Raw genomic sequence first — 24,988 nt, 5'->3', positions numbered from 1 at the left:
ATTGTCAGCTCCTTGAGAACTGAGGCTGACACATTCTGTTCCAAAATGTAACACAACACCTAGTTCAAAGAATTTTTGTGAGTTGAAAAAGTTAGTAGCCCTAGAATGGGATACTAAGTTAAAGGACTTCATTGTGTTTCATTTTATTCAATTACTGTGATAAATATACTTTTGATTGGCATTCTTTGATTCTTCAGTTTTCAAATTCTGTCTCTACTATTTTCCATTCTTAAGTATACTTGCGTTCATGTTTTTCTTGAATTTTATGCTGTTTCTCAACCATTGGATATTCAGGCTTGTGTATAAGAATAACTTGATAGATTTCTAGGAGTTGAGAAAATTCTTTAGTTAATTGATTGGGTTTTTAAATAACTTTTCTGTACTTGTAGTGATTTTTCTGCATTATAATGGTTTTTGTTTGTTTTTTGGTTTTTGTTTTTTGTTTTGGCTGTGTGGCTTGGGGCATCTTAGTTCCCAGACCAGGGATGGAACCCACGCCCCCTACAATGGAAGCACAGAGTCCTAACCACTGGACCACCAGGGAATTCCCTATAATGTTTCTTTTAATACCCTAAAGGATAGGAATCATGTAGCATTATATTTTTGAAAATTTAACATAGAATTTTGTTTCAGGTTTCTAGACCTAATAGATGATATTTGAATATTTTCTGCTTTTAGGGGTTATTTTCTTTTTAAGAGACAATAATTTTCAATACTTTTAACTATATATTTTTTAACTTCTACATTCAAAAATAAATCTATTGATCTGAAAATCATTAATGATAATTAAAGCTAGTTTACTGAGCATTTATAAAATTCCAGGCATTGTTCTCAATACTATAATATATATTTATATATTTAACCTTTCTGAGTCTAAGATTTAAAGTGGTTAATAACTAACTCAAGGCACTACAGCTATTATCATCATAGTTTGGGTAGCTCTTTAAATTCAAAAGCTGTTCTTAACCACTCCACTATTCTAACCTTCAGGTGTTGTGAGGGCTCCTGAGATCTATTTGCTTGCAAAATAGGTCTGTGCATTGTGCAATTGTCCTTGAATGACTTTACTGTGGTTTGTGACTTTCTGATACCCTTTGCCAACAGAAAGCATGGGATTGGAAGTTTCTGCTCCCATGGTCACACAGAGATCTAGTTAAAAATTGTGGACTTCCCTGGTGGAACAGTGGTTAAGAATCCGCCTGCCAATGCAGGGGACACAGGTTCGATCCCTGGTCCTGGAAGATCCCACATGCCGCGGAGCAACTAAGCCCGTGCGCCACAACTACTGAGACCACGTGCCGCAACTACTGAAGCCTGCACACCTCGAGCCCGTGCTCCACAACAAGAGAAGCCACCGCAATGAGAAGCACACTCACTGCAAGGAAGAGTAGCCCCCGCTGTCCGCAACTAGAGAAAGCCGGCAACGAAGACCCAATGCATCCAAAAATAAATAAATTTATTTTTAAAAAATTGTTACATCTGTTGTCTCACGTAGATTTTGTAGACTTCAGAATTAAAATATGGTGTGCTGAGGAGTACATGAAACTACAGATTATCATGATGCCTCTTTCTAGTTTTAAAAACATTTTCATTTTAAAACACAGATGTTATTTTGTGGGAATGGAAACTTTACACATTTTTTTTAAGATGAAACATGGAACTTCAAAGAAATGTCTTGCTCTTGACCTACTCTCTTCCAACCCCCTGGAGTTTCCATTTACTTCCTCTGCAGTTAGGAGAGTGGAAAAGCTTGAGATATGCTCTTTGATCTATTTTAAAGTTTCTGCCATTACACAATGACATTTGGCTCTTAGGAGCTAGTCAATTTCTTTGAGAGAAAAGAGAATATTTATGAACGGAAAACCTCTGCAGGTAAATTGTACACAATTAGCACCTTTTCTGAAGTTTTACAAAGCTACTGCTGTGTCCAAAACAAAAAGGTCTCCATCCATTGTATACAGAACAACCTGTTTAAGTCTCAAGCTAAGCCAGAAACATCTCATGACAAGAACTTTTTAGCCCAGGCAGAGAACCTGAGACAAGAGAAATGTTAGCAGTCACTGCTGGTTCTTCTTTCCAAGTGCCATTAACTGGCTTTATGTAGGAAGCTGTGCCAACAAGAATACTCTAGATGGCTATGTCCTTGCTATCAAGTGATAAGGAGAATGGTGAGAAGCAGCAAGGTATAAGCAAAAGCTCAAGGGCTGAAAAGTCACATATGCCTTGATTGAACGCTGGCCCTCCCACTTGTTGTTTATCCTTCAGAGAGTTACTTAACCTCTCTGAGCCTCAATTTCCTTGTCTGTAAGATGGACATGATGATAATAATACTTCATAAAGTAATTGGGAATACTCAAGAGGTAAATATATATGAAGTACCTTGATCAGAGCTGGGCACATAGCCAGTTACCAAAAGAAAAAAAAAAGCAACTATCACCATCATCATTAATTAGAAGGTATTAAGGAAGACCTTCCAGGTAGTCAGCCAGTTTCCAGTCACTCTCCTTCTTTATGTCTTATACACGAGAGTAAAACGATCTTTTAGCACTTTATCTTCCCATGTCATAACCGTGTGCAAGACCATGAGGTAGATCCCCAAAGGCAGGAGTATCAAACCCAAATCTCAATTTTGACATTAAGACCCATCAGTAACTTCCTCTCCCAATGCTTCAGCTTCTTATTTCTCCCTTTCGAACTCAGTGTTTCTGCTAACCAATTTTTCTTTTTGTCTTTTGTTTATGACTTATTGCTCTACTCTTTTTCTAGTACACCTGAAATTCCAAGATTCCCTTTCTGCCACTTCTGTGAAAGCCACACCCTTTGGGAACAGACTGGGTTGGAATCCATGCTCTGGTCCCTAGTAGCTGTGAGACCATCCTTGTTTAATTTTCCTTTTTAACCTTCAATTTCTTAATACTAAAATGAGAACTGCAATATTAAATTCCACAAGCTTAGGGGACCTAAATGAGATGACATATGTGCAGCAACCAATAGACACATAATAGGCACTTGGTAAATGTTAGTTATATTCACCTTCATAACTATCAAAGCTTAGTGCAAAATTCTTCTCTTATATGAGAACATATGTCCTCATTATTCCAGTCATATTTGTGATCTTGAGCTCAATGGACTCAACTTGAGGGTGGTGGAAGATCTCCATAGATATTGAAGTTTGAATTTCAGCTCTAGAACTCGTTCATTATGTGTGACCTTGGGTAAGTACTTCAATTTCTCTGAACCTCAATTTCCACATCTGTTAAAAAATTACAAATCACATACTGAAGGTGTGAAAAGTAAGTGAGAGTGCATATAATCATAGCACAATATTTTAGAACTGTATTTTAAAAATAGTACCTACCAGTTATTAGTTTTCACCAAGGATATTTTGATTGCACGTATATATTCTGTCCTTGCAGCTTGATCTTTTCAAAAGTATGGGGTTTTGTTTTACAATTTTAGCACAATTTAAAAATTCTTACAAGTGAGAACCCCAAGTTTTATGGTAATTTTTAATGGATAAAGAGGATATGTTCCATTGAAAAGGATTTTTGCTGATTTAGAACTAAGTAAGGATACTTCTTAGAATACTAGGATACTAGATACTAGAAGGGAAAGTTTATGGAAGAGCCTAGACAATGGTCAGTAGAAAAAGCAAGAGAAGGAAGGAGAAAGCTGCCACTATCCATCCTCCTTGCAGAAGAGATGGGCTGAGGTTCTCTGTCCTCCCAGTCCAGGTGTAATTGCTCTCAAGTTCCTCCTACCAGAATCCCATGACAATGTAGACCTCCTCTTCCAATGCCATCCTTCTTCAATGTCCAGGCCTTCTGGCCGCTACAAATGCAGCTCAGATAAGTGTAGAAGTTTCTGTTTTAGCCTATTGTGTTCAACAGAGACCTAGGCTGCCTGCTCATGGTGGGATGATTGGTCATAGGAGCTGGGCTGAGAAGTTTCCTTGGAAAGAACCAATCTAAAGTCAAACTTCAAGAGCATAGCTCAAATCCTGGGTTAGGGGAGGGCAACGACTGAGTGGGACTGGAAGCAGGGCTGGTTCATCACAACAAATATGGAGATATTTTTTCTCTTTTAAACAGCATTTCTTTAGTACTCCTTTGAGCAAAAAATAATCAATTAAAATCTGAAAATGAAGCTACTGTCACAAGAAGCTTCCATTCTAAGAACCAGAAGATCTAAATTCAGAATCTAGATTCTGCCTCTGAACTTGAGTATATCCCTTAACTTTCCATGGTTCTCAGCTTCCTCCTCTGTCAAAGGAGAGGATTCAACTAGATGGTTTTAAGTCTCTCTCAAGTCCAGTGTTATCAGGCCATAGTCTCTTACTCAGACAGACTAAGGGTAGTTACAGACCTACAGGCCCTATTTGTGGAAATCATGGCCCTGTACTATGCCTCACATTTGCTCTGTGAATTAGTTATCTTGGCTACTTTGGTCTTCCATGATTTTCCTCCTCTCATGTTTGGGCTCAGAGGCAATGCCTTCTGTAGTTGCAAATGCTGATGCCTAATGTGACACTCCCATTGCCAGGACCCACTACTTTGCCACGCACATAAAGCTGACAGTGACTGGCTTCGTGGACACTGAAATCCCTCTGGTTAAACCACCTCTGTCCCTGTTACCATCATGGGAAACACCTTGTGTTACTGGTGAAGGTCCAGGAACCAGTGTTCCTGATACCTTGGGCTCCCAGGGCACCACAGAGATTTTAGGAAAATAGCTATTTTACCCATACTTTTACTATATCCAGTTCACTCTAAGATTCAGGCTCGGTTCTTTGTGGACTGGGGTGAATTGCAGCCTGCACCTCTCAGAATCATGCCTCTCTCCAACCCTGGCCCTCTGGCCTTGAAAAAGAAGTGGAAAACACTTCTCTCTCTTCTGCCATTCTATTGTACTCCTTCTCCTCCACTTTTATCCCTCTCCTGGGATGACTAAAGAAACATAGCCTGCCTGTTAAGAAATATTTTCTTCTGGAATTCTGAAATATCATAATTTATTTTCTTAAGTATTTCTAAGTAAGAAAACCAACAAACCAATTAGCATTTCATCAATGTTGCTACCACTAGATAAGGCAAGGCCTCTATTTGTCCTGAGCTTCGAATCTCATTAGGATTTACCTTTTCAATGCTAACCAAGTGTTCACTAAGATCAAAGAGCAGTTTCTCTCATTACTCTTTTCGAATTAGTCACTCTTCCAGTATAAATTCTTGATGCCCTCATCCCAGGAGTGCTTGATAATGCCCCTGGGTCTATAGGTTAAAGTGATTCTTAACAAGATTCTCACATTCATCTTTTTCATATTCACCTCTGCTCACTCCCAACATAGCTCCAAAAGACCACACACACATACACACACACACACACACACACACAGAGATACATACATGGTACATAACATATGCACATACACATAAGTTATCAACTGTGAAATCTTGTGGTGCAACCTTTACTTGTTATTAGAGTTCAGAGAAGAGACACCTCTGGAATACTGGGAAAAATGGAAGAAAATGTTTCAGGACAGTGTGTTCAAGAAACATGTATTACGGGGGGCCTTCAAGATGGTGGAGGATTAAGACATGGAGATCACCTTCCTCCCCACAAATACATCAGATATACATCTACATGTGCAACAACTCCTAGAGAACACCTATTGAATGCTGGCAGAAGACCTCAGACTTCCCAAAAGGCAAGGAAATCCCCACATACCTGGGTAGGGCAAAAGAGAAAAGAAAAAACAGAGATAAAAGAATAGGAATGGGACCTGTACCTCTGGGAGGGAGCTGTGAAGGAGGAAAAGTTTCCACACACTAGGAAGCTCCTTCACTAGCAGAAATGGGGGTGGGAGGGGGAAGCTTTGGAGCCACAGAGGAGAGCACAGCAAAAGGGGAGCAGAGAGCAAAGAGGAGAGATTTCCTCACAGAGGATTGGTGCTGACCAGTACTCACCAGACTGAGAGGCTTGTCTGCTCACCTACTGGAGCAAGTGGGAGCTGGGAGCTGAGGCTCAGGCTTTGGAGGTCAGATCCCAGGGAGAGGGCTGGGGTTGGCTGCATGAAGACAGCCTAAGGGGGCTAGTGTGCCACAGCTAACCAGGAGGGAGTCCGGGAAAACGTCTGGAATTGCCTAAGAAGCCAGAGACCATTGTTTCAGGGTGCATTAGGAGAGGAGATTCAGAGCACTGCCTAAACGAGCTCCAGAGACGGGCACGAGCTGCAGATATCAGCGCAGACACCAGAGACAGGCATGAAATGCTAAGGCTGCTACTGCTGCCACCAAGAATCCTGTGTGCAAGCACAGGTCACTATCCACACCAAACCCCTGGGAGCCTGTGCAGCCCACCACTGCCAGGGTCCCCTGATCCAGGGAAAACTTCCACTGGAGAACACATGGCACGCCTCAGGCTGTTGTAACGTCACACTGGCCTCTGTTGCCTGCAGGCTTGCCCCACATTCCAATTATGACTACCATACCCTTCCTTTCTCCGGCCCTGAGTGAGCCAGAGCCCCCTAATCAGCCGCTGCATAGATCCCCTCCTGTCTGGGCGGGGAACAGATGCCTGAGGGCAGCCTACACACAGAGGTGGAGCCAAAACCAAAGCTGAACCCCAGGAGCTGTGTGAATAAACAAGAGAAAGGGAATTTTCTTCCAGCAGCCTCAGGAGCAGCAGATTAAATCTCCACAGTCAACTTTATTTACCCTGCATCTGTGGAATACCCGAATAGACAACGAATCATCCAAAATTGAGGCAGTGGATTGTGGGAGCAGCTGTAGACTTGGTGTTTGCTGTCTGCAGCTGATTTGTTTCTGATTTTATGTTTATCTTAGTTTAGTTTTTAGTGCTTGTTATCAATGGTAGATTTGTTTATTTGTTTGGTTGTTCTCTTCTTTTGTTTTTTTAAGTTATTAACATATTTTTATGTTAATAATTTTTTTTCTTTCTTTTCTTCTCCCTTTTCTGCTGAGCTGTGTGGTTGAAGTGTCTTTGTTCTCTGGCCTTGTGTCAGGCCTGAGCCTCGGAGGTGGGAGTGCTGAGTTCAGGACATTGGACCACCAGAGACCTCCCAGCCCCACATAATATCAATCTGTGAGAGCTCTCCCAGAGATCTCCATCTCCACGCTAAGACCCAGCTCCACACAACGGCCAGCAAGCTCCAGTGCAGGATGCCCCATGCCAAAACAACTAGTAAGACAGGAACACAACCCACCCATTAGCAAAGAGGTTGCCTAAAATCATACTAAGTTCACAGACACCCCAAAACACACCACCAGACACAGCAATGTCCACTAGAAAGACAAGATCCAAATTCATCCATCAGAACACAGGCAACAGTCCTCTTCACCAGAAAGCCTACACAAGCCACTGAACCAACCTCACCCACTGGGGGCAGACACCAAATGCAATGGGAACTAGGAACCTGCAGCGTGTGAAAAGGAGACCCCAAACACAGTAAGTGAAACAAAATGAGAAGACAGAGAAATATGCAGCAGATGAAGGAGCAAGGTAAAAACCCACCAGACCAAACAAATGAAGAGGAAATAGGCAGCCTACCTGAAAAAGAATTCACAGTAATGATAGTAAAGATGATCCCAAATCTTGGAAATAGAATGCAGAAAATACAAGAAGTATTTAAAAAGGACCTAGAAGAACTAAAGAGCAAACAAACAATGATGAACAACACAATAAATGAAATTAAAAATTCTCTAGAAGGAATCAATAGCAGAATAACTGAAGCAGAAGAACAGATAAGAGACCTTATCCACTAAGGTAAATTCCACTAGGATAAAATAGTGTAAATAACTACCACAGAGCAGAATAAGAAAAAACAATGAAAAGAATTGAGGACAGTTTCAGAGACCTCTGGGACAGCATTAAACATACCAACATTCGAATTCTAGGGGTCCCAGAAGACAAAGAGAAAAGAAAGGGTCTGAGAAAATATTTGACGAGATTATAGTTTAAAACTTCCCTAACATGGGAAAGGAAATAGTCAGTCATGTCCAGGAAGCACAGAGAGTCCCATACAGGATAAATCCAATGAGAAACATACAAAGAAACATAATAATCAAACTATCAAAAATTAAATACAAAGAAAAAATATTAAAAGCAGCAAGGGAAAAGCAACAAATAACATACAAGGGAATCCCCATAAGGTTAACAGCTGATCTATCAGCAGAAATTCTGAAAGCCAGAAGGGAGTGACAGGACATATTTAAAGTGATGAATGGGAAAAAACCTATAGCCAAGATTACTTTACACAGCAAGGATCTCGTTCAGATTTGATGGAGAAATTAAACCTTTACAGACAAGCAGAAGATAAGAGAATTCAGCACCACCAAATGAGTTTTACAACAAATGCTAAAGGAAATTCTCTAGGCAGGAAACAAAAGAGAAAGAAAAGACCTGCAATAACAAACCCCAAACAATCAAGAAAATAGTAATAGGAACATGCATATAGATAATTGCCTTAAATGTACATGGATTAAATGCTCCAACCAAAAGACATAGACTGGTAGAATGGATACAAAAACAAGACCCATATACATGCTGTCTACAAGAAACCCACTTCAGACGTAGGGACACATACTGACTGAAAGTGAGGGGATGTAAAAATATATTCCATGCAAATGGAAATCAGAAGAAAGCTGGAGTAGGAATACTCATGTCAGAAAAAATAGACCTTAAAATAAAGACTGTTACAAGAGACAAAGAAGGACACTACATAATGATTAAAGGATTGATCCAAGAAGAAGATATAACAATTGTAAATATTTATGCACCCAACATAGGAGCACCTCAACACATAAGGCAAATGCTAACAGCCATAAAAGGGGAAATCGACAGTAACACAATAATAGTAGGGGATTTTAACACCCCACTTTCACCAATGGACAGATCATGCAGAATGAAAATAAATAAGGAAACACAAGCTTTAAATACATGTTAGACCAGATGGACTTAATTGATATTTATAGGACATTCCATTCTAAAACAATAGAATACACTTTCTTCTCAAGTGCTCATGGAACATTCTCCAGGATAGATCATATCTTGGTCACAAATCAAGCCTTGGTAAATTTAAGAAAATTGAAATCGTATCAATTATCTTTTCTGACCACAACATTATGAGACGATAACAATTACAGGAAAAAAAACTGTAAAAAATACAAACACTAAACAATATGCTACTAAATAACCAAGAGATCACTGAAGAAATCAAAAAATACCTAGAAACAAATGACAATGAAAACACGATGGCCCACTTAGAAAAGCACAACCTTCTGAGGCTGAACCAGGAAGAAATTGAAAATGCAAACAGACAAATCACAAGCACTGAAATTGAAACTGTGATTAAAAATCTTCCAACAAACAAAAGCCTAGGACCAGATGGCTTCACAGGAGAATTCTATGAAACATTTAGAGAAGAGCTAACATCTATCCTTCTCAAACTCTTCCAAAATATAGCTGAGGGAGGAACACTCCCAAACTCATTCTATGAGGCCACCATCACCCTGATACCAAAACCAAAGATGTCACAAAGAAAGAAAATTACAGGCCAATATCACTGATGAACATAGATGCAAAAATCCTCAACAAAGTATTAGCAAACAGAATCCAACAGCACATTAAAAGGATCATACACCATGATAAAGTGGGGATTATCCCAGGAATGCAAGGATTCTTCAGTACACACAAATCAATCAATGTGATACACCATATTAACAAACTGAAGGATAAAAACCATATGATAATCTCGATAGATGCAGAAAACGTTTTGACAAAATTCAACACCCATTTATGATAAAAACTCTCCAGAAAGTAGGCATAGAGGGAACCTACCTCAACATAAAAAAGGCCATATATGACAAACCCACAGCCAACATCATATCAGTGGTGAAAAACTAAAACCATTTCCTCTAAGATCAGGAACCACACAAGGCTTCTCACTCTCACCACTATTATTCAACATAATTTTGGAAGTTTTAGCCACAGCAATCAGAGACGAAAAAGAAATAAAAGGAATCCAAATCAGAGAAGAAGAAGTAAAACTGTCACTGTCTGCAGATGACATGATACATAGAGAATCCTAAAGATGCTACCAGAAAACTACTAGAGCTCATCAATGAATTTGGTAAAGTTGCAGGATACAAAATTAATGCACAGAAATCTTGCATTCCTATACACTAACAACGAAAAATCGGAAAGAGAAATTAAGGAAACACTCCCATTTATCATTGCAGCAAAAAGAAAAAAATACCTAGGAATAAACCTACCTAAGGAGACAAAAGCCCTGTATGCAGAAAACTATAAGACACTGATGAAAGAAATTAAAGACAATATAAACAGATGGAGAGATATACCATGTCCTTGGATTGGAAGAATCAACATTGTGATAATGACTATACTACCCAAAGCAATCTACCAATTCAATGCAATCCCTATCAGACTACCAATGGCATTTTTCACAGAACTAGAACAAAAAATTTCACAATTTATATGGAAACACAAAAGACCCTGAATAGCCAAAGCAATCTTGAGAAAAAAAAAAAAAAAACGGAGCTGGAGGAATCAGGTTTCCTGACTTCAAACTACAATCCAAAGCTACAGTAATCAAGACAGTATGGTACTGGCACAAAAACGGAAATATAGATCAATGGAAAAGGATAAAAACCCAGAGATAAACCCACGTGCATATGGTCACCTTATCTTTGATAAAGGAGGTAAGAATATACATTGGAGAAAAGACAGCCTCTTCAATAAGTAGTGCTGGGAAAACTGGACAGCTACATGTAAAAGAATGAAATTAGAACACTTCCTAACACCATACATAAAAATAAACTCAAAATTCATTAAAGACCTAAATGTAAAGCCAGACACTATAAAACTCCTAGAGGAAAACATAGGCAGAACACTCTATGACATAAATCTCAGCAAGATCCTTTTTGACCCACCTCCTAGAGAAATGGAAATAAAAACAAAAATAAACAAATGGGACCGAATGAAACTTAAAAGCTTGTACAGCAAAGGAAACCATTATCAAGACGAAAAGACAACCCTCAGAATGGGAGAAAATATTTGCAAATGAAGCAACTGACAAAGGATTAATCTCCAAAATATACAAGCAGCTCATGCAGCTCAATATCAAAGAAACAAACAACCCAATCCAAAAATGGGCAGAAGGCCTAAATGGAAATTTCTCCAAAGAAAATATACAGATTGCCAACAAACACATGAAAGGATGCTCAACATCACTAATCATTAGAGAAATGCAAATCAAAACTACAGTGAGGTATCACCTCACACCAGTCAGAATGGCCATCATCAAAAAATCTAGAAACAGTAAATGCTGGAGAGGGTGTGGAGAAAAGGGAACCCTCTTTCACTGTTGATGGGAATGTAAATTCATACAGCCACTATGGAGAACAGTATGGAGGTTCCTTAAAAACTAAAAATAGAACTACCATACCACCCAGCAATTGTACTACTGGGCATTTACCCTGAGAAAACCATAACTCAGAAAGAGTCATGTACCACAATGTTCATTGAAGCTCTATTTACAATAGCCAGCACATGGAAGCAACCTAATTGTCCATCGACAGACGCATGGATAAAGAAGATGTGGCACAAATATACAATGGAATATTACTCAGCCAGAAAAAGAAACAAAATTGAGTTATTTGTAGTGAGGTGGATGGACCTAGAGTCTGTCATACAGAGTGAAGTTAGTCAGAAAGAGAAAAGTACCGTATGCTAACACATACATATGGAATCTTAAAAAAAAAAAAATGGTTCTGAAGAACCTAGGGGCAGGACAGGAATAAAGACACAGACATAGAGAATGGACTTGAGGACACAGGGAAGGGGAAGGGAAAGCTGGGACGAAGTGAGAGAGTGGCGTTGACATATATACACTAGCAAATGTAAAATAGCTAGTGGGAAGCAGCTGCATAGCACAGGGAGATCAGCTCGGTGCTTGTGACCACCTAGAGGGGTGGGATAGGGAGGGTGGGAGGGAGACGGAAGAGGGAGGGGATATGGGGATATAGGTATACGTATAGCTGATTCACTTTTTTATACAGCAGAAACTAACACATCATTGTAAAGCAATTATACTCCAATAAAGATGTTTAAAAAGAAAAAAAGAAACATGTTAGCAAAGAGAGTTAAGTCTGGAGAGTAGAGGTGAGAAGTGGAAAGGCCTTTATTGCTAGGATAAATGTTTGACTCAGGATAAGGGTGTTTGACCCAAGGAGCAATATAGTTCAATTATATTAGGAGACTGATAGAAATTGACTGCATTAATACTGTCTTGTCGTAAGGAAGGCCTGAATTAGGATTGCAGTAGGAGCACAGGGGAGATATGTTATAAGTAATCAAGAAAACAGGAGGGGGCTTCCCTGGTGGCGCCAGTGGTTGAGAGTCCGCCTGCCGATACAGGGGACATGGGTTCGTGTCCCGGTCCGAGAGGATCCCACGTGCCGCGGAGCGGCTGGGCCCGTGAGCCATGGCCGCTGAGCCTGCGCGTCCGGAGCCTGTGCTCCGCAATGGGAGAGGCCACAACAGTGAAAGGCCCGTGTACCGCAAAAAAAAAAAAAAAGAAAAGAAAAGAAAAGAAAACAGGAGGAACAGAAAAAGGAGCAAAACACAGATACCTCCACTGTTTTCAGCCTGGTACTTTAAGTCCCCTCTGAGGCAGCTGCTGTCAATTGTCACATTATAGCCATTCTTGTCTTCTTCCAATAAAGAGGGCTCTTGAGTTTTAGCTACGCACATGACCTGTTAGAGTATAGATTACATTCTCCAGCTCTCATAGGCCGTAGGAGTGGCCATATGATGAAGGTTTGGCCCATGAAATGGAAGTGTAAGTGAGGGAACAACTTCTAGGTCCTGCCCCTAAGAGAAGGATAGTGCCCTCTGTTTCTTCTCCCCTTCCTCCTGTGCAATGGGATGTGACAGAGGGCCGCCGTGGACGTGGAGACAAGAGCTACACCCCAGGAATGAAGATTAACAAAAGAGGAACCCTGGCCCCTGTTTTCCCCAGAATGGAACCTCCATACTGGCTCTAAGAGTGAGAAATCTAATTTTGTTTCAGTCACTGTAATTTTGCATCTCTGTTTCGTGTTTCTGAATCTATATCCTAACTAACACACTTTTCTATCTCACAGGCATGAAACATTTCAAAAGCTTTTAAATTAATGTAAAAATAACAGATATTGTAAAAACAAGGAGGTTTTATATACCAGGAATTATCCCAGAGATACCACTATCTTATTATGAAAGAAGTCTTGAAAAGTGTTACTATTAGTTGGTAAGCCTCAAAATCCTCACCACCCCCCACACACACCAGCTTTTCAGGGATCAGTGAATGCCAAAGCTTCAGATAAGGAGGAAGTTGCTTTTTTAACAGAGAGAAAAGAATCTGGAGTTCTTGGAGGCTAATTCAAGAAGGATAGGTTGGGAACAAAGATAGGAGAGATAAAAGAATTAGAAAGTCAACATTGTGCAATGTGATGCCCTCTCTGTGATTTCTCAGAAAGGGTGATTATTCCGAGAATGTCTGATATGAGTGCCTTTTGGGGGATAGACCTATTCAGAGACTGAGTGTCAAGTCTAGACTGATGCAAAGTGAAGCAGACAGAAACTTTGGGGAGAAAAAGGCAGGAAGCAGAGAGAAATATGAGATTATAAACCCCTGGGTGTTAACAGAAATCTGGGTGAAAGGGCTACGTATTTCACAGTGTATGGATAAAAGCAACAACATCTCTGGATCTCTCAGAACTGGTCTTCCCAGCAGACCTCTGAGTCACTCTATAAGTGTAAGTTTCTGTTATTATCATTGATCAAAACAAGAAAAGTAGGCTGGGTTTGGTTCTGAAGTAACGTGATGTAAAATCCAAATAGAAACATCTTAGACACAGGTGAAACTGAAGAACTGGAGCTTAAGTGAGGAGGCCCATAGAGCAGGTTTTTCAACTTAGGCGCTATTGACATTTTGGGCTGGATAACTCTGTTGTTGGGAGCTGTTCTGTGCATTGTATGATGTTTAGCAGCATCTCTGTCCTCTACCCGCTAGCTACAGTAGCCATTGCCCCAAGTATAACAATCAAAAATGTCTCCAAGTGTTGCAAACTGTCCCCCAGGAGGCAAAATCACCCCCAGCTGAGAACCACTGCTATATAGATTTATGGGTCACCAGTATGGAGGTCATTGTTAAAAGTGGGAGTCAGTTTTGTTCATTGGCAGGCAGAAGAGGAAAGGGCAGCATACTTAACCTTGGAGAATTCTTAAGAAGAACCAGCTCTAAAAGATGCACTCTATATTACTCAAAGACCATGCCATGAGATTTATTGCCTGATAGCTTAAGATTATTCTATCTGCAGAAGGAAGAAATGTTAGAAAGAGAGAAGCAACAGGGCATCAGTGATTAAATAGAAAGGACAGAGAACAGGGTTATATTCTACCTGTATCTATTTCTTATCTGGCCAACTCTTTCACATCTCTAGGTGGCCTTTCCAGAACCCCATCCCCCAAGCCTATGTAAGGTCTTCCTGCCATGTACTTGTATACCTTTTCCCTTCAATGGAGAAATTATTTTACTTTATGACAACCGCTTATGTAATTATCTCTCATCTAGATCTATGAGAGGAGAAAGCATACCTGCTTTACTTACCATTGTATGCCTAAAGATAGCACATGCCTGGGACATCATAGATGCTCAAAAAACACTTTCAAATGAATAAATGCACAAATCAACCACAAAATAAACTAATCTAATGAGATATATTTTACCACCTTCACCTTATAGTTAAGGAAACTGAAACTCATAAAGGTTTAGTGACTTTCTTATATAGGGTAAGGCAAATTACTAGTCAATAGCAAAACATGACTGAAACCCAAGCTTGTCTAATTCCAAATTCCATACCCTTTCCATGGCACTTCACATATGTCCCATTTGTATAATGGCATTTTGAGCATCTCCATGGCCTCTCTACTGCAAAACTCCAGGAGATACAATTCTCATTGAATGCACTGTGAATGGTGTCCCTGCAGATGTGCAGTGCTGGAACCTTAGGCCTCTCACTTTTAAAACCTCCAACACAGGTGTTATCTCTGTTCCTGAGAATCTGGGTCATATCAAGTTCTGCTCTGCTATCGAAATATGACTCACATTCCGATTAAAATTCTGTCTAGATACATAGCTGAGTCCTTTCAGGGTATTCTCTTCCCTGAAACTTCCTCCTAACTGAAAATTGGGTTGAGAAGTAACAAACAAAAAGTACAAGCAGTCTGATTATCTAGCTATTTTCCCAAAGGTTATTTAAATGGGTTGTTTGGAATTTAGAATGTACTTTTTTATTTAAAAACACTATTATAAGGAGTAGACAGGTTTCCAGGTTAGACCACTGGAGATAATCTCACACAATAGGAAAAATAAATTTCAATACAAGCCCTTATTCAGGCTCCTGGAAGTTGGAATAAAGTTTCCTAAGTGAGGGAATAGACCTGGAAAAAGCCTTAAAGAAGATATTTGAAATTCTCTTACCCTGTCCTGCCCAGAGAACTAGAATAAAGACTCAACATCCTGTAACAAAACTACTGTTAGAAGGACTTACCACTGACTTTTCTAAGACCCAGATCATAACTTTTAATAGACATTCTCCAAAATGTGCTTGCCCTATCCCAAAGTTCAATGCTACATATAAATGTTTCATTATTTAGGATTGCATTTTGCAAAAAAATTGGCTTGGAAGTTTGGTAAGAATGTTACATCGATTGATGATTGTCCTTCTGACAACTTGCCATTTCACAGGTATATCTGATAGGCATCTAAAAACATATCAAGGCCAAAACACATTTTCTCCTTAGTCCCCTCCCAACCCCAGCCCAAAATCTTTCTTTCCAAAATCTTCCCCGTTTTCACAAAATGATACATTATCTACTTGGGTTGCTCAAGCCAGAGATCTAGAGTTCAGAATTAATTGCTCTTTTCCTTCATCATCCACTCTTCGCAACCAAAGCATGATAAAGTTCTGTCCATTCTACCTTTAAAGATCTGTTCTTAATATGGCTACCTTTCTTCAAAGTCACTGTTACCAACACAAATACCATCGTCTGTCATGTAGACCATTGGGAAAGCCTCTTAAGTACTTTTCATTACCAATTTTTCCTCTGTTGTCTGTCCTCCATACATCAGCCAGTATGCAAGAGCACAGGATTTGAGGTAGAGAAAATCAGCCTAGGACACAGCTGCCCTTTACTAATTATATACCCTTAAGTCCTCTGGGCATTTTCTGTTGCTTCCATCTGGCCCAGGGAGATGATCGTTGGACCCTTCACTTCATAAGGTCAAATGGTTATAGTCCTGACTCTCATTGAGAGCCACCATCCTTCAGGTTTTAGGCTACTCAAGTGTAAGCAATCTATCAATCCTTTAAAAATCTATGACTTAAAGTCAAGGGTGCCATTACTTTTCAAACATAGAATTATCTTCTAAATTCAAATGCTCCTATTATAATCAAGTTTTATAAGTATATTTTGAGGATAACCTGATGAATACAAATATCATGAAGTAACATTTGATTGGAAGGTACCAGTCTCCACAGAGCAAACTGTTTTAGCCATTCCTTACCAAAGCAGCCTTCTAGGATCTTGCTACAGATCTTGAAGAACTTGACTCACATCGACAATTCTGCTTTTTCCACCCTGATAACTTCTGATAGGTTACTCAGACAGGGCTCTACATGGCCCCAGGGACCCAACCTCTATTTCTGGCTTACTCCTTGCCCCACTTACTCAGCCCAGCTTGAGCGGTAAGAGGAAAACCATTTGATTTTCACCAATTAATTTTCACTAAGCTACTTTATCTAAATTTGATTGAATTAATAAGCATTGATGGCCCTTTAACTCTTCCAGGTATATTGATACTTTTAAAGAGACAATCTTTACAACTAGTGGGATCTTAGAAAATATAACAACTTCTCTGATAATGCATAGAACGTTTTTGGGGGAAGGAAACCATCGTCTAAGCAGCTTAGCTCTATTTAGAATTCTAGCCCCGGAGTTAGTTCTGCTAAGACATTTTTTGCTTTATCTTTTGAACCCAGACTACTATGATGTTTGTAACTTACTTTATCATAAGGTTTAGGTGTTGGTTAGTTTAAGTTATGCTTTAGGAACTATCAGTTGCATTAGTTATCTATTTACCTGACAGCAATCAGCTGATATTTAATTTAGAAGTCCAACCTTCGTAGGAAACTACTACCAGTAGTTCAGCTCATTATTTCTTATTAACATAAGAGGCTTTGCTAATCAGCATAACGAATGATAAAAATAAGTTTTAATTGGTGAAAATACTGACATTTTAGTTTGCTTAACAGATATTAGTAATGAGTTGCTATTGATGAAAATTTGTGCTCAAAGCCTCTGGATTGTCTATAATATTCTAGAAATACTCCCCTCACTTGTATGAAATGAGGTATAAGCATCAAACGAGACCTTAGTCATAGTGAGGCTTGCTCCCTAAACAATCCTATGTTGAGCCATTTGTCTGAAAAATTCTGGTTACCTAATGCTGACTATAATCCTGCTTCTAATATTGCTGGTGCAGACACATCATCTAAAAGAACAGAGGCTGGATCCTGAATGAGCTTACAGAACAGGCTTTATGAACTGTTGTTCCTTCTTGCTAATAGAAGTTTATTTAGTACTGTAAACGTGGACAATTCAAGCAGAATTTGGTCTACTTTTTTGCTTTCCTTATCATATTGTAGCATGATTATCAAGATATAGTTAATCTCAACCGCTTCTCACCATTAATGCCTACCGTTCATAGCCAAATTGGCTTAGATACATAGCAAGAGAGAGAGTTTATAAATATTTCATGTTAGTCCCCATGCCCCAACTTCATAACACAAGTAGCACATGAGGGCAGCAACAAAGGTTCAGGAAATATATAAGATTCACTCTGGTAGGCTGGAGGGTCATATGATAATTTGTAAGTCAAAGACTGTCTGTAGAGAGACAGGTCACTGAGAAGCTAGTGAAAGGCAGGGGGTAGGGAAGGCTGGCTAAAGCTGGTGGTAGAGGCAGAAAGGAGACAAATGTTTTTGAATAAAGCTTGATGAAAGATTCTTTCTGTATGAGGCGGCGGTAGGGGATGCTGCTAAACTGGGGGCTGAGGATAAAAAGAAGAGCGCCTATTAACTATGACATTCCAGTCATGCACACAGCACTTGTTGAATCAGCCATCCCTGTGACAGAGATCTTAGTGACACTCATGCGTGTGCTGGCTGCTCCTTTCAAAGAACAGTAATACAGACGTGTTGTATTGATGTGTTGTATTTCCCAAACAACAAAGGATAGGTACACGTGCTCACGTGGGCCCAAGCTCACGTACACACACACACACACACACACACACACACACACACACACACACACTCTTCATGCTGACTTTGGCAGAGCAAGCACATGGGTTTGAGCCAAGTTCATGTGGAAGCTTAGAGACCCCTTGCTACTGAAGATTTAAAACAAACCCAAAGAGTTCAGCAAAGTTTTAAGCTAATGAATTTATTCCTTCTCCATCCCCTGCCTTCCACCCCCATTATGGAAAGATTTTCAAATCCTGAGACATTCAGGAAAATAGAGCAGGTCTTTTCTTAGCTTGTGCAATTATTTCTGTGTTTTGCCCTCCATGGCACAAACGCTCTCCATGGTAGCCTAGAATCAGAATTCCTGGGGAAAAGGTGAGGTGGAGAACGTGTACTAGTAAAAAGTCCCCCAAATGACTCAATTCGACAAAGTTTAAGAACCAGAGGCTTCTGTGTATGCCTCTGAGGACTTGCCTTCGATCCTCTTCTGAAAGTCTTGGGGCAGAGTCAACCAACCTTCTCTCTCTTAGGTCCTTCTCCCCACACAGTCAAAAGGAAGACAGGCATGGATTGCCAAGTTCATGGGAGCAATTAGGGGCCTTTGCAAACCCCTTCACTTGCTCCAGTAGAACCACAGAAACCACCACTGAGCCCCTATGACCAGACAGATGAAAAGATGAGAGTTGGGAGAGAGGTAGGAGGAAGTATGTGAGCAAAGTTTGGCAGCGGAGAGAAAACAGAATCTGCAGAAAAGTTGTAAACATTTCTGCCTCCATAAAGCTGGGAGTTGAATTCACCTCTTATCAGCACTCTGTTCCTTTGAGAGAGTAACCCAAAGAGGCCATTTAGACACATGAGTTTTACTAGAAATGTAACTTCACAGTATGGATGAAGTCTGGAAAGTACTGTTTATTATAAAGGGCTTGGTTTTTTATTGAACTGTTTGAGCACTACTTTCAGACATAAATATTTAGCATCAACAATTTAGACAAATGAAGTTTTAAAAATGTAAAATTAACTTCATATTTTATAATGATAAGATCAGCTTCAGAAACAGATCTAAAACTTTCGCCACCAGTGAAATGCAGAAAGATATTTTCATGCAGGGGGAAAAGGAAGGAGCAGAGAGATTTTGCATTTGGACCCATTTTCACTAGCTAGTCACAGAGCATTATCCAGGCTTTTACAGATATGGAGGAATTCATGAGATAAAGACTCTTTGATAATCAATAGGAACTTCAGTTGTGGTTGTAGATAGTATGGGTACTTCAAAATGGTCCCTAGTGCAGGCAAAAGATGAAATATATCCTAGGCAGAAGTTTAACTGGAGCTATAAAGGGAAGAAGAATGAGGAGGAGAGGAGAGAGGAGAAAGAGGTACCTGGTCTCTTGGTGTTCCTACAGTACTAAGTAAATTGTAGAAGATTAAAAAGGAACAAGGAAACCAACATAGCACGTTCAGAGGTTTGGACATTGATAGGCAAAGGGGAGTCATGGAAAGGGTTTTTTTTTTTTTTTTTTTTTGCGGTACGGGGGCCTCTCCCTGTTGTGGCCTCGCGCTAGTGTGGCCTCTCGCGTGGCGGAGCACAGGCTCCGGACGCGCAGGCTCAGCGGCCATGGCCCACGGGCCCAGCCGCCCCGCGGCATGTGGGGTCTTCCCAGACCGGGGCACGAACCCGTGTCCCCTGCATCGGCAGGCGGACTCTCAATCACTGCGCCACCAGGGAAGCTCCCATGGAAAGGGTTTTAAGTAGGGAAATAGATCGGATTTATGTTTTTGGTTGATTGTGTGGGTTGCAAAGTGGAGGACATCTACTCTCAATTCATGAGAAAAACATTTGGGTCATAAGAATTATTATAGTCTTTTTACTGTTTAATGGACTATATAATTATGTGTGTGTGCACGCACATGCACATGTACGTGTGTATGTAAAATTTGTTTTGTTATATAGTACTTTGTAGTTTGTTAGCACTGACTAGCACAAGGAGTCTGTGGTGTAGGCAGGCATTATCATCTCCATTTAACAGATAAGAAAACTAAGACTTGAGAGATTGGTGACTTGTCCAAGATCGCATAAATGATGAGGGCTGAAGTCAGGTCTATAAACCAGATCTCTTCACTCCTGGTCTTGCATTTTTCTGTGACTCTATATTTTCAATAGTGCAGTCTTCTAATATACTCTACTGAACCCTTTAAAATTTACAGAATCAGGAGCGAGTGGGGAATCACTTTGTTTTATCACAGGAAAGAAGTGGACGGGAAACACGTTGAGTTTTTCCAGCTACAGAGGCAGGATGAGCAGAAGCCTCTATGCCTCCATGCCTTTGCACATGTTGTTCTTCTGTCTGGAACACTTTCCTTCCTCAAATATTTTCCTGTCCTCCCTGTGGCCCTACATCTCACAGTTATCCCTTCCTCCAGGAAGCCTTCCCAGATCTCCAATGCTGGGAACATGCTCTTCCTCTGCATCTAATAATATTCAAGGGTCACATTTATCATAGCACTCACACCATACTGTAATGCTTATTTACTGCTGTCTTTCCCACTAGACTGTGAGCTCCTAAAGATAGGAAATGTACCTCTTTTACTCCTATAACCCCAATTCCTGGCACAAGGCTCAGAACATTTATAAGTACTCAAAAAGTGTTGGTTGGAATTTGTTGAATAACATTTGCTGAAGAAGCTGCAGGCAACCTACCAAGGTTAGAAATGAATCTGTTCCTCCCTGAGAAAAATCCCTGCACCTTGCACCAATCCTATCCCTTGTAAGCTCTAATCTCCTACGCATGATTTATCACCAGAGCAACCTTCTGAAAATGCGCTTTCCTTATCTCACAGGGCCATCATAAAAGCTGGTTTACTTTAAGCAAACGGCATTTATTTTCTCCTTCTATTTTTTTCTCTTGCTATTTTTTTTCCTTCTCTTTACTTAGCTACTGGCAACAAGAAAAGAAAAATGACTCTGATCTCTGTTTAGATATTTGATATACAAAATGTTTAGATATGGATAACTATAAATTACTAGTTAGGCACAATTTGACTATCTAAAACCTGTTCGTTCTAATTTGGATTCCATTTTGGCAGAGCAAAGAAGAAGGGAAAAAACACACACACCACAAATGGGTAAACTTAAAGGTTCAAATTTTTATTATTTCCAAGGCAATGTTGGAGATCATGATCAACATCAATCGCTGAAAGAAATGCATTGTACACCAAGAAAAATTAGCAGCAATCTTCAGAATTCAGTGCAATCAGCCTTGGTTGAGTTGACCACTAACTGGGTGTGTGAGCCTAGGCCAGGTAACGTCTCTCTATGCCTCAGTTTTGTCACATGTGAAAAGGAAGAGTTGGGGTTAGATGAAACCTTGAAAGATCCCATTCCACTTATTTCTCCCAGGAGTCAGCCCAACATGTCTATACAGTTTGATATTCCACTGAGCTATTTGGTGAAATCACATGTTGAGTGACCAGGCTCCAGTCCCATCTCTCTCTGCCAGAGACACCCACTCCTTATCTGGAAATGCTCTGACACTGTTTACAATAAAAGTGTGCTTCCAGCAACCTTTCCTTTTTCCTTTATGAAGCGGAACATTAATATTTCACAAATAACCCAATTTATTCTGCATCAGCCACTTCCTAGTCACAGGTGAGCACAGTTTAAGAAACACATTTCCAAAGCTGTAAATCAAATTGATTATTGATTTTTTTTTAAAAAAAAGGATTCCTTGAAATAACAGCTTCTCTTAGTGCATTTAAAATATTTGATTTTTTTAAATGAGTTTGATTTTTTAAATGAGTTTGATTTGTGACATTTGATGTTCACACGGTTATGGAGAGATACATGAAATGCGGGCAAGCACTGACTTTGTGGAGTCCTCCAAAATTTCCATTCCCCAATGATAAATAGGTCTTCCACTTATTCATCCAGAGCTGAATAGCTATTAAGCAGCTCAATTACTCTCCTTCATGCCCACATCTTATGACTCAAAAATGTTCCTTGACCTCTCAGCTCTCGCTTCACAATCTGGTCTTAATCTACTTTCCAGATAGATCTTCTACTAATGCCTTCTCTTTCCACCAAATTGAACTAACCTGTGTTCCCTGTTTTCCTTGCACACTCATCTTTGCTTAAATACCACTCCCTCTACCGGTGTTACAGAATGTTGTCTCATTCTGCAGACATTTAAATGGGATAATGTATATGACCACTCTTAGATCTGTGCCTGGGCTAATGTAATAGGCCCTCTATAAATGATGCGCCTTAATTCACTCATTCATTCATTTGTGGTTGTCTTACACTGTTGACCAACCTAGGCTCTGGTACACGAGGGTAAATAAGAACAGAGTGGGCTACATAATTTGTAGGCCCAGTATAAAAAGAAAATTCAGGCTCTTAATTTTAAAATTATTAAAAAATTTAAGACAGCGGCAGTGGAGCAATACAAGCACAGGGCTCTTCTAATTACAGAGCCCTGTGTGACTGCACAGGCTCCATACCCACAAGGTTACCCCTGAATAAGACTCAGGCTCTGACCCCAGGAAGCTCATTATGAGGGTGGAGGTAGTCAAGAAAGGAAAAGCGGGCTTCCCTGGTGGCGCAGTGGTTGAGAGTCCGCCTGCCGATGCAGGGGGCACGGGTTCGTGCCCGGGTCCGGGAAGATCCCACATGCCGCGGAGCGGCTGTGCCCATGAGCCATGGCCGCTGAGCCTGCGCGTCCAGAGCCTGTGCTCCGCAACCGGAGAGGCCACAACAGTGAGAGGCCCGCGTACCGCAAAAAAAAAAAGAAAGTAAAAGCAATTGTTATATAATATGATAAGTGCTGTGAAATGTGTAAGTACGGGGTTCAGTGGGAACCTGGCGATGAAGCATTCAACGCCCACTGGAGTAGAAATGGAAAGTGTGAGGGAATCGAGTAAATCTTATGGAAAGAGGCCAGTGCCTAAACTGAGTTTTGAAGCTCAACTCAGAGTTGGGAGGGCAAGAAAGAGAGACTAGTAACACAAGGGTAGCTCAAGAAATGACATAGCTGAGTCACAAAGAACAGGAGTTCAAAGAAACATGTGCAAATCCTACTCATCTTTTAAGGCAATGGCTTTCAAACTTCTTTTTTGACCATGAATTACAATAAGAAATGGAAATTTTGACCTAGTATACACATTGAAATGAAAATTTCAGAACACAATGCTTATTCTTACCATGGGTAGTTTCTCTTCTCTTTCATATTTTTAATAAATTTACAACCCACAGTCTGAAGGACCTGCTTTAAGGACTATCTCAAATGTCACCTTCTTGGCAAACCTCCTTAATCCATTCAACCCTACTGTAGTGCTTTTCTCTGGGCACTTTGCTTTCTAGTGCCTATGATGTGCCATGCATCTCCTATTCAACTATAACTTGAAGGCAACTTCAAATGACTTGCTCATAGTCGGGTCCAATAAATGTTTATTAAGTGACAGTGCAAGCAATCCATTCTCTTCTTCAATCCTGACATCAGACATCCTTCTCAGGACCACCAATTCTTTGTCTTACCCTCATTTCCTACTGGTTAGCTAACTTTTTCTTGCTCAAGAATTAAAGACGAGTCCTTGGACTCAAGTTAATAGCCCCTCATCTTTGGTCTACTTGGTCACTGACATCAAATCACTCTGATTCTGCATCCTCCTCTCATTGCTTTTCTATTAATCTAATACCAAATTCTGGTTACAGAGTCCTAAGATTTCATTGTGCCAGAGCAGTTTCTATATATAATACATTCTCTTAAAGCATAATCTCTCTTGACTTTTTGCAGGTTTTTAAATATTTCATGGAATATAACCCTATCTTTATGTAACCAAGTTCCAGGAACTTTCATATACATTTTATCATAAAATCCTTAAGTCAATCTGTGAATCAAGTATCATTATTATTTTTAGTTTTTATTTTATAAATTCACACAGATTTAAAATGTCTGATCCAAAGACCATGCTCTTTCCATGATGCTAATCAAATTAAAGTAGTGACAATTTTTTTTGATCGCTTCTCACTTGGCCAACAAAACAGCTGAACATAGCAGCCAGCAATGTGACTCTGGGCATGAATGTAAATTTGTCAGAAGAAGACTTGCAGCAAACCCCAGCTCCTACTGTCTGAGTTTTGTGTGAGGTCCAGACCTCCTGCCTCCATCCTTATCTTAGTATTGATGGCCTTGCTCTACTGTTTTGTCATGGACACTGGCTAGTTCCACACTTACACTGCATGGGTCATGTCAGATCTAAAGTTTAGCCATCCTATTTCTGTCACATCACTTTGTTGCTTTGTGGAGTTGGTTTGTTTTATTTCCCCTTTGATAACAGGAGGAAGAAAGAATTTCCCTGCTTTCCTGGGAGGTATGTATAGGATTTAATGTAAGTTAGAATTAAGTCTAAATGTTTTCAGAGATTTTCCCTTGGCACATTGATTTACACCCACTTCTGGAGAAAAAAGGATCACTTTCCATTACAGAGGCCAAGTCTGCACACTGCTTGTGTCTGCAGATGCAGAGACACCTCTTCAATGTCTCTGCCCCATCAAGATACTTGAGACAGGGCTTCCCTGGTGGCGCAGTGGTTGAGAGTCCACCTGCCGA

This window comes from Delphinus delphis, chromosome 1 (genome assembly GCF_949987515.2).
Source record: "Delphinus delphis chromosome 1, mDelDel1.2, whole genome shotgun sequence".
Taxonomy (NCBI): Eukaryota; Metazoa; Chordata; class Mammalia; order Artiodactyla; family Delphinidae; genus Delphinus; species Delphinus delphis.
This window is presented reverse-complemented; position numbering follows the sequence as displayed.